A 17,244-nucleotide genomic window follows, 5' to 3' on the forward strand; every position below is an offset into this window, starting at 1 on the left:
GCAGGAGTGCGAAGGCCACTCCTGCTGGGAAAGCAGAGCCCTTTGCCTACATAACACAAACTTCAGAAAAGTTGGGAGACAAAGACTCCTGGCTAGAGATGTGGCTTTAAAGACCTTCTCACAGGTCTTCTGTAGACAAGCACTGTGACTGCAGGAACAGAAAGCACAGGTCATACCCTCCCCCCAGGGGCTTAGGCCACTGCACGCTCGGAGCCTGGCTCAAGCTTTTCCTGCATGCTGATTGATTAGGCTGTGAGGTTAAGAATCAATCTTTCAGGGAGATGGTGTTCTGCAGTCAGGAGAGTGTGTCAAAATACAGAGGCAAATCTTTCATTGGTTCCTCCTATTTCCCCTAGAAAGTACATTCCGTAAAAAGAGGGCCTGTTTTTTCTGGTTTTAATATAAGCTGGTCCTGGTTTAGAAAATTAGAGGCCCTGAGTCAGATGCGCCATTTCTCTGGATTCAGGCTCCGATGGACCTACCTGGAAAGGAACACTCTTTCTGACACAGGAGATTTGGGAGATGGGAAGCGGCTGCTCCTGGCTGAGGGGCCATGCGAAGCCTCAATGGACAGAGAAGAGCCCCAAGTGGCCAAAAGACTCTGGCCCAGGGACATGCCAGCAAGGACAAGGGGCCTAAGGGAAAGGGCACTATTGTTTCAAAAATGTACCTGATGATCTAATTTGGGGCATGTGTGATTTCAAGATGCGTACTGACCGTGGATCTTTCCCACCACTCACAGGCGGGCAGTGAGGATCAGTAACCTCAGGGCAGTGTTCTCTTTGTTTTGTCTCTGCCATTTGGCCTGGACTTGCTCAGAGACATTGATCAAGCTTCTTTCAATGACTGAGGAAATCCTCACCCACCCGTGTTCCAATACCTGCAGTTACGCTTGCGATCTACTGTTTCCTGGGCCCTCTGGTCTGTTTCATCTGCTCACAGGGCCCTCATCTTCAAATGTCTTTCAGATCTAAATCCCTAGTCCGGATCTGGAAATGATTGCTCCTAAATGTCCCACCGCCACCACTTCAAACTTGATATGCCCGACTCCTGCTCACAGCCTCTCAGAACACGCTTCTCCTATGTTCCTTATCTCAGTGAATGGCAGCGCCTGCCTAGAATTCAAGTCTGAAATGAACTACACTCACTCCCATATCCAATCAACCACTAAGATGACTGATTTTAACTTATTCATATCTCCTGACCCGTCTCCTCACGTCCAATGCTGTAACGACCACTTCAGTTCAGGTCCACGTCATTTAAAAAATTTTTGGCCTGGACTGGGATAGTGTTTTCCCAAATGGTCCCTCTCCGGTTCTTCCGTGTGGCCAGGAAGGATGAGTTTTCTCAACCTCAGACCTCATGTCATTCCGCTGTGTACTGATCTGCTCTCCTGCCTGGCATTTGAAGTCTGTCATGCTCAAGTTCCTGCTTCCTTCTCAGACTTTTTTCCTGTCTCTCTCCAATGGGTTCCCATGGCCCATACCCTTGCTCTCTCTTCCCCCAATGTGACAAGCTCCCAGATACTTCCATGGCTTTCCAAATCTGGTCCCTTTTCTGTTAGGACAAATCAGATTATTCTTGAAGACTGACCTCGTCTACAGCCTTCCCGATTCTTACCTCCAGGGGCAAGTAAGTGTGTTCTTCTATGAACTGTTTTCCAGCACCACAACACTTCTGGCACCTAATGTGTGATACTTTTTTCCACACCCTATTCTCCACCTCTCTGGATGCCAATTGGGTATCCTACAATTCAATTCAATTCTGACACTAACTACCTGGAGTTACTGCAGATGCTACAGGGTAAGGGCAAAGTCCCACAGGACTGCCCCCGCTTCAGACGCCATTTGTAAGTCACCACCCTCCCATGCTCTGATCAATCAGGAGTTCACATGACCCCTTTGGGTTCGATAACTTGCTAGAATGGCTCTCAGGACTCAAGAATAGTTTACTTACTATTACTGGTTTATTAGAACGGATACAATTTAGGAACAACCAAATAGAAAGATGCAAAGGGCAAGGTATGGGGACAGGGGCACACAGCTTCCATGCCTCCTCTGGGCTTGCATAAATGCTGAATGAATGAGCCCAGGAGTAAATCAACTCCCTCTACTGGCCCGTTTGAAAAGAGCAGCTTTTTCTTTTTAACATTTTGCATTTTATTTTGAAAAATCCTGACCAAATAACGCCATAAACTTTTTGACTTTGAGAATCAACCTTTGCTCCTTCTTGCCAGGATCTCTGCTTCAAAGCCAACCCTTTGACCTAGTTGCTGGAGAATTTGGAATCTGAATCTTTCACAGCCGTATCAGAGCACAAGTGTGCTGAACATTTAGTGACAAAGTTGTCTCATGTAAGAGCAAAGAATCTGTAGTTTGAAAAGACATTCGTTGAAGTACCTCCCCCAACCAAATCATCTCCACCTTGTTACTCTTCATTACAGAAAACCGTGTTCAAAAGAGGATATGGCCAAGAGTAAAGAGACGAAAAAAACAACAGCCTTCGGCCATATCCACACAGTCTTTATTGCAGTAGGCTGTTTTTAGAAATTTCTGGCAAAGAGAACTCTATAGTCAGTGATTTGCTTGATGATAAGGACTAAACGTTGGATCCTTTCCTCTGGTGCTATTCTTTGGGAATCTGGAAACTACTGGGGCACTATAGCTCACTCAAAACAGGAAGAATTATTTTAAGTATTAAACGTCTAGAAAGTGCTTTATTTACAGGTCGATCAGGATAATGAAGGCCTTCAAGAGGATTTGGAACTTCCTGGAATCCAAGCACTGCATCCGGGCCTGTGGCATGCTGTGGGGCCGGTGGAGAAGTGATGAAGTTGAGGTGGTCCTTCTTCCCTAGGTCGGTTCTCTCCACGGCTCTTCAGGGAAAGCCTGAGAGCAGGGACTCTGGTTCTTTCTGTGCCTCAATGAGCAAACAAAATCAGGAAAGGGCCCCAGGCCGAGCGGGAAAAAGTGTCAGCAGAAATGAAGGAAAGAAACCATCAACGTTCAGGGTTGGACTGGTCCCATGTGACAGCCATGTGATTGAGCCAAGACTAAAGAAGAAATGGCTGTTTTGCTGCTGTTTTCTCTCTCTTTCTCTTCCTTTTTTTTTTAGACATCCATAAATTCTGCCAGAAAACAATCTTCTCTTCTATTAGGCGTGGGCTGCTTCTCCTTCTGTTTGCTTTCTCCCACGGTTTCCTCCTATTTTGCCGTTTGTGCCTCTTTTCCTAAATGCCTTCACCCCTCTCCTGCCAGCTCTTGCTGGTGCCCTCGCTTACATAAGTCTGGTAATTGGTTTTAAATCTGGTCCGAAAACTCCCCCCCCAAAAGTGGGGTGTGCCCCCAGCTGCCTGTAGTTATCCTGGAGTCTGCTACAAGGGAGCATTACCTAGGTTGAGAAGACAAAATAAAACCCGCTTGGCTCACTGTTGGATTCTGAAGGAAATAGCTGGGCTGGGTGACTCAAAGAGTTTGCATTTTCTGGCCTCTGCTTTCATAACAAAAGCACCATTTTAGCCACCTGAACTTAGCTGACTTCAGTTTGTTATTAGGAAGGCTTATGGGGCTTAAGCTGTGACAAAGGCAACAAAGGGCTCCAGTGTGCACCCTGGCAGTTACAGTCCAAGGTCATCCTTTATAAGGGGTAACAGGAAATCATACCCTTACTGAGCATCTGCAAACCCAAGACCCCAAACTCGAGACAGTCACCCGTCCAGTGGCACTACTATAACCAGACATTCCTATTTGATTGAAGAGTATTGTATTTCACATTCTTTTACTCCCTAAAACATCTCAGATCAACCTCCTTTATTTCCCCAACAGCCCCCAACGCTGGACTACTTCAGTGCTTTCCAAAGATTCAGCATCTCTGAGTCACTTAATAAACATTTAGCGCTATAATATACCACCAGTGCTAAGTGAATTTAAAAATACGAATGTTTACAAATAAAAAAATAAAATATTTAAAATTTTATCAAAAATAATTGTTTTATTTTATAATCTTTTCCCAAGGAATTTTTGTCCAGCTCAAGGAGAGGTGTCTTGAGTCTTAGGTCTTCCTGATGTTCTCAAATGAGTCTTATGGGGCGATTTCGCACTGGAGGGTTCAGAGCTCCTTCAGATCATGGATTGATAAGGATAGATATCACTTTTCAAAGCTGGAAGGTAGAATGATTCAGCTTTCCCAATAATGGCAATGGATTCAAAATACACTGTGCGCTTGCGTTTGGCCTGGAAGGAAGGTGCCGCCATCTGTCACAGCATTTGGATGTGATGTTAAAAGGTCCAGTGGAACCATTGACCATATTTTCTGAAGAGTAAAGGAAATCTTCAGGCCCCAGAGAAGTCACTGGACAATCAAATCCTTGCCTTCACGATCGGCCTTCTTAAGAAATCCCAACTACTTATCTTCAATCTTAAAAAATCCTGATACCTTGGCTCTGAAAGATAGATTCACCTGCTTCATGACACTGGTATGTTACTGGGATATGTTATTTCTGTAGATTCCTTGAAATCAATATTTTTCTTTATTGGTGTTATAGTCATGAGACAATATTTTTATCTCATTCTTCATTTCAGAAATGTGTATGACTATTTTTTTCCCCTCAATAGCAGAGTATTTAAATGTGGAAAAGCAACGTTTGTATCTGGCATTTTTGAACAATCTCTCAAAATAAGTACATTCAGTGCCTGAAAGTTGATAGTATTAAATAATCTCACCATTTCTGTCAACACTAAATAAAGAGCAGGAGATTTTTTATTTTTTGTCATAATTATTCTCTGTGAATAAACAACATGCAGACAGTCATTCAAAAGCCACTTCTCTTCTTCAAGGTAGCTATATCCTTTCATATGTATATATAATATATGTTATATTATACATAGATATTATTTATAATAACACATATTACATATATATGTTATATATATTATATATACACATTATATAATCTATACACAAATATTATATATATATAAATCACATAAAACAAGAGTCAATTAAGTGACAAAACTTCTAATTTTGTAGCCTGAGTTTTCCATGATGAAAAATACAGAAATTTGTCAACCGCTTCTTCCTCATATGAGAACCCTATATAATGCTAAGTGTTGATCCATATTCATCACATCTGTGGTTTTATATAATTCTAACATACACCAGGAATTATTTTTCTACAATGTATGTCATGGATATTAGTTAACATGTAATAGAGTCATTTGTAAAGGTAACTTTTTCAATAGCTCATTCTAATTTATTTCTGAACACCATAATAGCCATTATCTTTGTGGCTGCCTTTATATTTTTCTTACAAATAGTGTGAGTTCTATTTATTTTTGCTATGAGATGTATAACTCTGAAAGACATATCTCTAGTTTTGTTTTCTTCCATGCCTCTAGTAAATAAGTTAGTAAATTTTGCAATGGAGAGCATTATTTTATATTTTTTATTGCAAAAACTCCATTGATTATGTAGAGAATTTGTTGTGCTTTATTTGAAAAATGTTACGAAAGCTTTGATGCTTTCATGTCCACTGCTTGACTGAGACTCATGACTGAAAATGCAAATGGGACAAATGGGTCACCAGCCCACTAAAACTAAATGTCTGGAAATTCATTGTCATTTTTCCTGCTCATAATTTTCTTGTTTGAATGCTTGTTTAAATTATCACCTTTAGCTTAGTTTGATTAACAGCTTCATTCTTCTATTTACCAAGCCTTATTCACTAATTTATTTTACAAAGTAATTCTGAGTTACAGTATTTGTTACCTTTCATCACCATCTTTAACCTCATTTAAGTCATTAATTCATTTGTGTGTGTGAATTGAATATATAACAACATAGTACTGATATTAAAAAAAACACCTAAATAATGTGTGTCTACACAAAGACTTATACGTGAATGTTCATAGTAGCTTTACTTGAAATAGCCACTGGAAATAACCCAAATGTCCATCAGTGGGCTAAAGGATATGCAAATGAAGTTACAACAGAACACTACTTAGCAACAGAAAGGCATTAACTACTAATACACACAACGTGGATGAATCTCAGAATCATTGTGCTGAATGAAAGAAGCTAAACAAAAAAGAATACATACTGTATGATTCCATCTATTTGGAATTCTAGAAAATGTAAAGTAACATACAGTGATGGAAAGCAGATCAGTAGCTGCGTGGGTACAGGCACGAAAGGAGAGATGGATATTTTTTGGAGGTGATAAAAATAAGATTTTGACAAGACCATTTGGGTAGTGACGTTTCTTTGCGTTGTTTCAGTTAGCGATTTTGTTTGTTAGATACAAAGTTGTCCACGAAGTTTCTATAACTGTATTTGGTTTTGTTTATGTGTATAGTTTCCTTTCCTTGCGGGGGTTATTTTAAAATTTCAGTTCCATTCATTCAGCATAGCATTTCCTGACACTTTCGTTGACATGCTAAATTCCAAAGAATGATTACTTACTTAACTAAAACAAACAAGCTAAACAATTGTCATAAGAAAACACTTTGGGCACGCAAGCAAAATTTGATGAAGGGATTCCTTTTGCCATAGAAAGTGTTTGATTTGCTCAGGTCCTTTAACAACGCCATACGACAATTTTTCTTTTTCTTGGGAGAGAGTCCATTCATAAATCGTTCCCGAGCAAGGTGGTGCAACCTTGCCAAAAGGTGAAATTACAATCAGGGAAGAGAATGCGAAATGTTTGAAAATTGTCTATAAAAAGTGTATTTCTTTGTCTAGAAATTGTACGATTGCTCACAGTTTAACATTTCTTTAAAGACTAGGTCAGGACTTCCTCAGACTTCCTCTCTGGATGAGTCAGAATAAGCTATTTTATCCGGTGGCAACAAAGAATCTCGCTAAATCTTAGTTGCTTAAAACAACCACCACAACAACTTATTACCCTCTAAGGGTACAGGTCCGCTGAAGACTGACTGGCAGGTGGGGAGTGGGGAGATGTTCTAGCCCATCCTAGTTAAGGGAACCAGAGTAAAGGAGACTCATCTTCAAGCTTCCAGTGCTGAAATAGAAAAAGGGGAGGAGGATAGCAAACTGTGTACAGGCTGTCAATGCTCCCACCCACAAGTGACACAGATTACACACCTCATTTTTTATTTTATATTTTAAAAATAGATTTTACTTTTTAGAGCAGTTTTATGTTTACAGGAAAGTTGTGCAGAAAGTAGAGAGTTTCCATGTACTCCTTTCCCACTCCCATATGTCCCTTATTATTAACATCTTGCATTAGTGTGGTGCATTTGTTACAATTGATGAGCCAATGTTGGTGCCTTATTATTAACTAAAGTCCATAGTTCCCTTTAGGGTTCACGCTTTGTGTTGTATGTTCTATGAGTTCGACAAGTGCATAATGTCCTGTACCCACCGTTATAGTCTCCTGAAGAATAGTTTCACTGCCCTAAACATGCGCTATTCCTTATTTCCCCCTCCCCCTTTCCCCTGGCAACCACTGATCTTTTTACTGTCTCCATAGTTTTGCCTCTTCCATAACGTCACATAGCTGGAATCATACAGTACGTAGACTTTCAGCCTGGCTTCTTTCACTTAGCAATACCCATTTAAGGTTCTTCCAGGGGCTGGCCCCATGGCCGAGTGGTTAAGTTCACACGCTCCACTTCAGCAGCCCAGGGTTTTGCCGGTTTGGATCCCTGGTGCAGACATGGCACCGCTCGTCAGGCCACGCTGAGGTGGCGTCCCACATAGCAGAACTAGAAGGACCTACAACTAGAATATACAGCTATGTACTAGTGGGCTTTGGGGAGAGGAAGAAGAAGAAAAAGAAAAAAAGATTGGCAATAGATGTTAGCTCAGCTGCCAATCTTTAAAAAAAAAAAGGTTCTTTTATGTCCTTTTGTGGTTTGATTTCTTTTTGTTGCTTCCTAGTATTCCATTGTATAGATATACCATTGTTTGTTTATTGCCCTCATTCACATTTTATTGACCAAAGTAAGACACTTGGTGACCCTGACTTCAAGGCAGCAGGAAAGTGTAGTCCACTTATATGCTTGGAAGAAGGAAAACTGGAAATTTTTTTTTTTTGAGGAAGATTAGCCCTGAGCTAACATCTGTGCCCATCTTCCTCTATTTTATATGTGGGATGCCTGCTACAGCATGGCTTGATAAGTGATGTTTAAGTCTGTGCCGGGGATCCGAACTGGCGAACCCTGGGTCACAAAAGTCGAGTGCGTGAACTGAACTGCAATGCCACTGGGCCAGCCCTGAAAACTGGTAATATTTTGTGAACAGCACTAATTAATCTTTCATCCTCAGTGTCTTGAATAAAGTAAAAATGTTATGTTCACCGCTGAATCTTTTCATGTGAGGTGAGAGAGTTTAAATTTAATGATAACATGGAACCCAAATTACTGCCATGAGGAGAGAAATAAAAAGGACCAGAGCACTTCTTTTACAGAAATTCCTAGAGCATAGCTCAAAGCTTTGCTGTAGACTGCCCACAAACTCCTCTGTCCACCCTGAAGACATCAGTGACGATGCCTTTGGATTCCCAAAGGAATCGCACCTTCACAAGAAGCTAGATGCAATGTAATCTCAGAATATCACTTAGCATTGTCTTGGATGGAGACAAAAACGAAAACAGACCAGGCAAAGGCCAGTCTGAAAAACAGACATCCACCAGTTTTTCTAATAAAGAATATTTAATACAGGCAATTGAAACAGTGAAAGTGCAAAAGAGGAACATGGACGTATCAAAGAGGGAGTAATTTCAGGCAGCCACCACCAACCCAGGGCTGAGGGAGCAAAGGAAAGAGGTTATGGTCACTGGGATCTAGAGGCTTGGAGGGGGCCCCTCAGAGCTGTAACCCAGAACTACAGAGGGTGCTGCCTACCTGGTTGGCATGGGCATCTTGGGAACTCAGAGGAGAGACCCTTAGAGCAGAGACTCAACATCCGGGGGCGGGGGCACCAACGGGCACATCTTCTCCCTGCAGGAGTGAGTGGAGCCTGGTTCTGGGAGTAAAGAAAAAACTGAAAACTGGACCTAATGGCTGGTGGGCTGACGCTGACAGGACCAGCAAGCAAACAGGAAGGAGCAAGTCCCTTCTTCCGCTTCCTGTCTCTGCTCTCTCTCTAGCGGCCCCTCAGGACAGATGTTAATGGAGATCCAGCTGGTAAAGCAGAAACACAGTTTGCAGAGGTCCAGCTCCAGTTTCACAAGGCTGAGAATGAAGGGTGAGCTTGGAATTTAGAGATGATATAGCTTAGTAATCAACATGGATAGGAAACAAATTTTTGACTGTTCCCTGTTTCTTACCCTAAACATCTGCTCATTGCAGCTAAAAGACTCACAGGAAAGCCCAGGCCAGAGAAGGAGTAAAATCCAATATTGACAGGTCCTAAAATACTTCCTTTTTGGTAGCTGTAAACTAAAGGGATTATCCCTTCTGTCCCATCAGAAACTCCATTGAGCCCTTTTCTGGGGTCATGACTGAGTAAGAAGATAGTCTAGGTTCCTAGCTCTTGCTTCAAGTATCCGGAAAATTTCCTGGAGGCATTTGCACTGGGGACACTGAGGAAAACAGATTTATAGTTGTCTTGCTTCCCTGAGGGAGACCAGAGTGACGGACTGCACATCTCAAGCTCTGAATCATCAAATTCCACTAAAAAGCCAAGGTGTTATCAACATTCTTCCTGCTCTTTCTTTGCGTTTATTCCCTTTCTCATTTCTTATTTTTATCCATTGTCTCTCCTTTCTTCTCCCTGTTTTTAGATTCTCCTCCTTTCTCTTCTTTCCACTCCTGTGCTCTCTCTTACACCCCTTTCTCTTTGTGGGGGCAGTGAAGTGTGGCCAGAAGTATAGGAACTCCAGCAGGAGAAAGGCCAAGGGTTAAATCCTGATTCTGATATGTACCTGCTTTATGATCTGGGGCAAGTTATTTTTCATTTTCATTTTTCAAAAATGGGAATGATAGTAGCTAGGATGTATATTTTTTGTAAGAAATAAATGAGAGAATGTATAGATAGTACCTGATAGACAATAAGTGCTTGATAAATATTTGTTTTCATCTCCTCTTTTTTAATTTATCAAATGCATCCTTAAGTGCATCTGTGAAAAAACCAGCTTAATACTTACCATATGTCCACTGCAGGGCCCTGGGCTAGGCACTCATCTTAGACTCAGCCGGAATTCTTCTCCTGCAACACTGAATTGGTTATTTTAATCTGACTATGTTACACTGAACTCATTTTCTCTGTCTTAACTATTTGGAAACTGAAGAGGTTCAAAATTCAGTCTGTGGCTGTCAGAATTCCTGAGCTGGCATCATTTGACTAAAATAGGGGAAAGTTTACAGCATAAGGGAAAGAAAGGACAGACTAGATTTGGACTCCCCTGGCTGGAAACAGTGGCAGGATCACCAATGATTCCGATGGAAGTTTCAAGTCCTAAACTGTCATCTGCTCGCATTCCGTGCCAGGACCAGCCTTCAGATGCCACTCATCGTCATGTGCAAACTTGCCCTAGGGCTGGAAAATGGCCACCAGGGGCACGGGATGGTGGAAAAAAATTTTCCTCTGTCCTCAGTGTTATGACACCTCACTCGTTAATTACCTTCCAGTGCCTTGGAACCCTTAACTGAAAGTACCTGCAAAGTCAGCCAGCCAGCGAGCTAATTGCCTTCTGAGCCAAGCAACGTTGAAGAATTTATAAATTGTTTTCTCTCCAATCCACTGAATGCTGGTCAGGGTGAGCTTAGCCCTGCATGTTGAAACAGGGCTTTTCCCCTGCATTGCTTAGGTTCAACTAGTGTCAGTATTTGAGAGAGTCTGTGGTACCTCCCCAAGGAGTGGCAGTGGGGCTCCTGAATTCACATCTTTCCCCTGAAGGAGTGTGGGGCCACTGTTGACCACGAGAGGCCTGAGGTGTTCTTTTTATTCTCATGAGCCCTACAGGAGCGCTAGAAAGAAAGTTTAGGAATCAAAGGAGAATTTTCTATTGTGGCGTATCTTCATGGTTTCAGAGTCCAGAACTCCAGAGCGGCAGTTGAGGGAATGCTCCTTTTCAAGAATCGAGGGGCAATTTAAATGTAGGGCCACTTCCTGATGCTGGGGGAAGGGATATCACTAGAGGTTATCAACTGGTATGCACAAAAATGCAGTTTCAATATTAGAGGATTTTATTGATTTAAACAAAAAGAAATACTGAGGTGGAAGTTCCAGGATTGGTTTAGCAACTCAAAAATAGCATTAAAACCCAGGCCCTTTCCATCATTTTGCTCTCCCTTCCTCAGGTGTTGCAAGATGGTTGCTGATGGTTGCTGCCACAGTGCCAAGCATCATGTCCTCACATAACCCCATCCGTGACAGAAGCTTAAATTCAGACTTGTTTGATATTACGATTATGTGTGGCCCGTGGGGAAATCCATTTGTTTCAGGTTCATGAGGGGGATGATTGCTGGGAATATCCTTCTTGGACTTTAAGTGTGACAAGATTTACTGCCTATCAGTGTCCTGCCTTGAGTAACAATAATATCTACTATTCACTGAGCACTTATGTCCTAAACCGAACACTTTCATGTCAACATTTTAGTCAATCTTCATAGCAACTCCATGAGAGAGATAATATTATCATCATCTTCATTTTACGGATGAGGAAACTAAACTTTAGAGCGGAGTTTTTCAAATTCTGGGTCTCAACCCATTAGTAGACCATGAAATCAATTTAGTGGGTCATGATTAGCTCTTACAAAAATTTATGTAAAATGGAATCAATCAAACAAATAGTAAGTGCTTAGAATAGATCAAAAATAAGTATTCTTGGGGCCGGCCTGGTGGCACAGCATTTAAGTGTGCACATTCCGCTTCGGTGACCCAAGGTTCGCTTGTTCGAATCCCAGGTGCAGACATGGTACCGCTTGGCAAGCCGGGCTGTGGTAGGTGTCCCACATACAAAATAGCGGAAGATGGCACGGATGCAAGCTCAGGGCCAGTCTTCCTCAGCAAAAAGAGGAGGAGTGGCAGATGTTAGCTCAGGGCTAGTCTTCCTCAAAAAAAAAAAAAAAAAAAGAATAAGTATTGTTTTGAGCCAGCCCTGATGGCCTAGCAGTTAAAATTGGAGTTCTCACTGATTTGGTGCCCAGGTTTGTTTCCCAGTCGCCACGCCACCTGTCTGTCAGTTGCCATGCTGTGTGGTGGCTCACACAGAAGAACTAGAAGGACATACTGCTAGGATATACAACCATGTACTGGGGTTTTGGGAGGAAAAACAAAAGAGAAAGATTGGCAACAGATATTAGTTCTGGGCGAATCTTTCCCTGCACAAAAATAAGGAATAAATATTGTTTTATTAAACTTTTGATTCAATTTATATGAGTAAACTTGTGTTTATATATATATACATATATATATATATGCTAAAGCAGTCTGTTAAATATATTTCTTACTATGCATTGCAGTTAAAAAAACACTTGAAAGCCTGTACTTTAGAAAGTTTAAGTAACTTGCCCAAGATCACGTGGTAAATTATGAAATTGCAATTTGAATCCGTGCAGTCTGAGACCAAGACTGGCTCTCATTGCTTCTGCCTTGCTGCCAAGTTAACCTAGAATGTGGTGAGCCCAGGACAGGGTGTAAGTATGGAGAGGGGAGAACAAGGGTGAGAAGTAGCTGGAGAACAGAGGAAAGGCACTGGACTCCCTGAGAATTTTCTCTGTTCCTCTCTCACTGGACTCCAGGGTACAGAGGCGTTAGTAGGTGAATAGGCCAGAGGAGCTCTGGGGGCAGCCCCCATGGGGGGCACTGAGGACTGTGGTAGCCATGGGTCCTGGTTCCTCAGCACAGTCTTGGTTGGTGCCAGACATAATTATTAATAGCTACCTCTTGTATTCACACATCTCTCCTGGTTTGAACAAAAAATTTACCCATTTACTCTGTTGATGCCATTCCTCTACAGAATTTTAGGGCCAGAAGGGACCTAAGTCCAAATCGTGAGATTTTTGGCTGAGGAACACGAGACCTGAGAGGTAAAGTGACATGCCAGGGTCACATAGGAAATGACGGTGAGCCTGGGCCACAGCCCAGACCTCTGGCTCTTAAGCCTGTGCTTCCCACTCATGTAATTTGCACCATAACTGTGGGCCTTTCAGAAGCTGGTGGATTGCAGCCTGCCTGGAATGGTCTGCATGTACCTCATCCTGGACGCTCATCTGAAAACCTGGGAGAAGATGTCCCGCTTCTCTAACATCCACTGTGGGCTTCCAGGTGGGGTGGGACCTTCTCGTGGGAGCACAGGGATGTGAGAATGGAGAGGAAGGGGGCCGCATTGCCGCTGGGCTTATTTTTCTAAGCACCAGATGAAACTTTCTTCCAGGCAAACTTTTTTTACAAAAATAATTTGAGACTGTTTTCCAGGGCAAAATATACTGTGCAGTCTTTGTGCCCACAGCACCTGTAGGAGGGGGTTGAATCGAAGTTTTGTTCCAGGTCCTGAAAGTTTATGGTCCATTTAGCTGTGAAGCAGGGTTTAATGTTGGCAAACTTCGGTGTTTGTTTAAGTTTCTGGAAGTCGCTAACCATTCTCCCTTTCTTGGGCAGGAGAGCAGGCCTGAGGGTAAAGGTAGGGCCATAATAAGGACAGGGAGGCTGGGGTGGGCAGTGTTTAGGTGTAGAGTCTTAATGGACCAGTGGACATTTCTGCCTGATCTTGTTAGGGTGACATGTGTTTTGGCCTGGAATCCTGGCACATGGCGCTAAGCCCACGGAGGCCAAGGAACTCAGGGCGTTGTCTGAGCCCCTTCCTTTTGCAACTTTACCAAGTGTGGATTCTAATGGACAGCTGCAGCCCCCAGAGCCAAACCCACATTCCTGCAGAAGATAAACATTTGTCTATTTGCTCAGCCCCGCTCTCCTCACTTCGTTACCATATAAACCCAATCCGTTATGCCCTCAATGAATTTGGCAGGAGGGAAAGACAGATGGCCTTAGACCTGGCTAAACAGACCCCATTTCTGGAGCCCTAACACTAGTAATTGTTGGCCTCCCCTCATTGTGGATGAAACCCTGGACAAGAGGCCTAAGTGTATCGTCTGTCCTGTGCTATGCACTGGCAGGAAGCAGCGGCTCCTTGAATACAGAGTACTAACTGACTTTATTCTGGAATTCTAGAAGCAAATTCTTGTCAGAAACACATAAAAACAAAGATTTCATAGACAGGTTACAATAATTATAATAATGGCTCAGGGGTAAGTCTCCTGCTCCTACCTCCTTACTTTGTCCTTTCGCTTAATTCCCATTCTCACCATGTCACTCTGGACCTTGATGCTGCATGCCTAGACTATGGCAAGAATATCCCATCTCATCTCCTTGTCTCTAGATTCTTCCTACTCCTCTTTATTCCATGCAAATCCACCTCACCCCTGCACATAAGGCACAATCTTCTCTTTCCCTAAGGAAGAGACCAGGTCTTGTTCAGTATGGGCACGTCCACATCCAGTCCATAGATGCCCCACTGATTTTGTTAAAAAAATGAACACATATGATCCCAGGTGCCACACTTATGCAAGGCCTTTTTCAAAAATTCTCTGCAGGAGTGAAGTGAAAATTGTTTTTCAAGGAACTGCCATTTTTCAACATCTTTTCTCTGGATATACTATACGTGACATTAGCATCATGGCAGAGTGAGCTCTTAACTTGGACTCTCCCTTCTAAAATACAAGCAAAAGGACATTCAAAAACCAGAAGAGGACGCACACACAACACAGGAGATGTCTGGGAGACCCACACAGCCATATGCCTGAAGGTGGTGGTGAGGCTGGATCCTCCAGAAGAAGGTGAAGCTGCTTGGCAGGAGCTCCACAGAGAGAGAAGCCATGGCTAGAGGAGGGGTACAGATGAGGAGAGATGCTCTGTTCCCACCCAGCACTCCAGCCCCGTGCTCCAGCCCCAGGTTCACTGGGAGAGTGGCACAGCGAGAGAGGGGCTGGCTAGGGGAGGGGCACAGCTTGGGAGAGGAGATCCATTCCCACCCTGTGCTCCAGCCCTGAGCTCCAGCCACATGATGGCTGGGAGCACCACATGGAGAGCAAAGCAATGGCAGGTGGAGCCCCATGAGCACCCAGGGCACCATGCAGGGAGAGAGGCATCAGTTGGGGGAGGCATGCAGTCATAAGAAAGTACTCCTTACCCTGCCTGGCACTCCAGTCCTACTATCACCAAGAGCTCTGAACAGAGTGAGAAGCAGAGGCTGGGGGAAGCACAGGGGAAGGAGAGCACCCCTCCCCCTGCCCAGTGCTCCAGACCTGCCATTGGCCAGAGCATCACACAGTGAGAAAAGCAGCCAGTGGCTGGAGCTGGGGAGCCCCAGGTCATGATGGGCCAACAATACACAGTGCCTGATCCTCACCCAGTGGAGGCACGTGGCAGCAGTGACCAGATAATAACTCCATGTGGAGGCAAAAATCCATCCATTAAGCACTATGAGAAAGTATATTAAATCTACAGACCAGAAGGAAAATGACAAGTACCCAGAAACCAAACCCGAAGACACAGAAATCCATAACCCAAATGACAAAGAATTCAAAATAGCTATCATAAAAAAACTCAACAAGTTCCAAGAAAACACAGACAGAGAAATTAACAAATTCAGGAGCTTATTCAGAAAAGAGACTGAAACTTTCAAGAAGAAGCAATCAGAATTGTTGGAGATGAAAAACACAATGGATGAGATTAAAATAATCTGGACTCCCTAAACAACAAAACTGACAATATGGAAGACCGAATTAGCAATTTAGAAGACAGTACTATAGAAATGCTTCAGACGGAGGAGAAGAGAGAATTAAGACTAAAAAGAAATGAAGAGGCTCTCAGAGAAATAGCTGACTCAATTAGGAAATGCAACATAAGGATGATAGGTATTCAAGAGGGGGAAGAGAAGGAGAATGGAGCAGAAATCTTGTTCAAAGAAATAATAGCAGAGAATTTCCCAAACCTGGGGAAGGAGATGGAAATCCACGTGAAAGAGGCTACTAGAACTCCCAACTATGTTAATATAAAAAGACCTACTGCAAGACATATAGTAGTAAAGCTGGAAAAAGTCAACCACAAAGAAAAAATATTAAGGTCAGCAAGGCAGAAGAAAATAACTTACAAAGGAACCCATATCAGTCTTTCAGCAGATTTCTCAGCAGAAGCCTTACAGGCTAGGAAAAAGTGGAATGATATATTCAAAATCCTGAAAGACAAAAACTTCCAGCCAAGAATACTCTATCCAGAGAAAAGCTCCTTCAGATATGATGGAGAAACAAAAACTTTCCCAGATAAACAAAAGCTAAGGGAATTCATCACCACAAGACACCCACTACAAGAAATCCTCAAGAAGCCTCTCATACCTGAATAAAAAACAAACAAACAGGAAAGGGGCTACAAAACCCTGAGCAAGGAGATGAATAGGTATGCAACAATCAGAAATTGGCAGCTCTCTATCTGATCTATAGGCATGTCTTTTGGTAAACACTTAACTCTTACATCAAGGATAAAGAAAAGGAAAGCAACAAAATAAAAATTACATCATCACCTTAACCACAGACTCACAACACAAGATGGAATAAAACATGACAAAAATAACTTAGAAGGGGAAGAAGAAAAGGATGGAAGCAGGATAGTCTAAGGAAATAAGAGGCAATCAGAAAATGGACTAGCTCATCTTTGAGACTTTTTACACAAACCTAATGGTAAACACTAAACAAATAATTAGAACAGAGACATAGATGATAGACAAGGAGAAAATGAAGAAAACTACCTAATCAAATTGGTAGCCTGATATACATGGGACAGGAAACCAAGGATATGCAGAAGAACCAGAAAACATGAAATAAGATGGCAGTATCAAGCCCTCATATATCAATAATCACTCTGAATGTAAATGGACTGAATTCTCCAATTAAAAGACACAGAGTGGCAGGATGGATTAAAGAACAAGGCCCAAGAATACGCTGCCTCCAGGAAACACATCTCAGCTTTAAAGACAAACATAGTCCGAGAGTGAAGGGATCGAAGACAATACTCCAAGCAAATGGCAAACAAAAGAAAGCAGGTGTTGCCATACTTATATCAGAAAAAGTAGAATTCAGGATAAAACTGGTAAAGAGAGACATAGAGGGGCAGTATATAATGATGAAAGGGACACTCCAGCAAGAAGACATAACATTTATAAACATATATGCACCCAACAAAGGAGCATCAAAGTACATAAAGCAACTATAACAAATCTAAAAG

The sequence above is a fragment of the Equus quagga genome, chromosome 2 (assembly GCF_021613505.1).
Source record: "Equus quagga isolate Etosha38 chromosome 2, UCLA_HA_Equagga_1.0, whole genome shotgun sequence".
Taxonomy (NCBI): domain Eukaryota; kingdom Metazoa; phylum Chordata; class Mammalia; order Perissodactyla; family Equidae; genus Equus; species Equus quagga.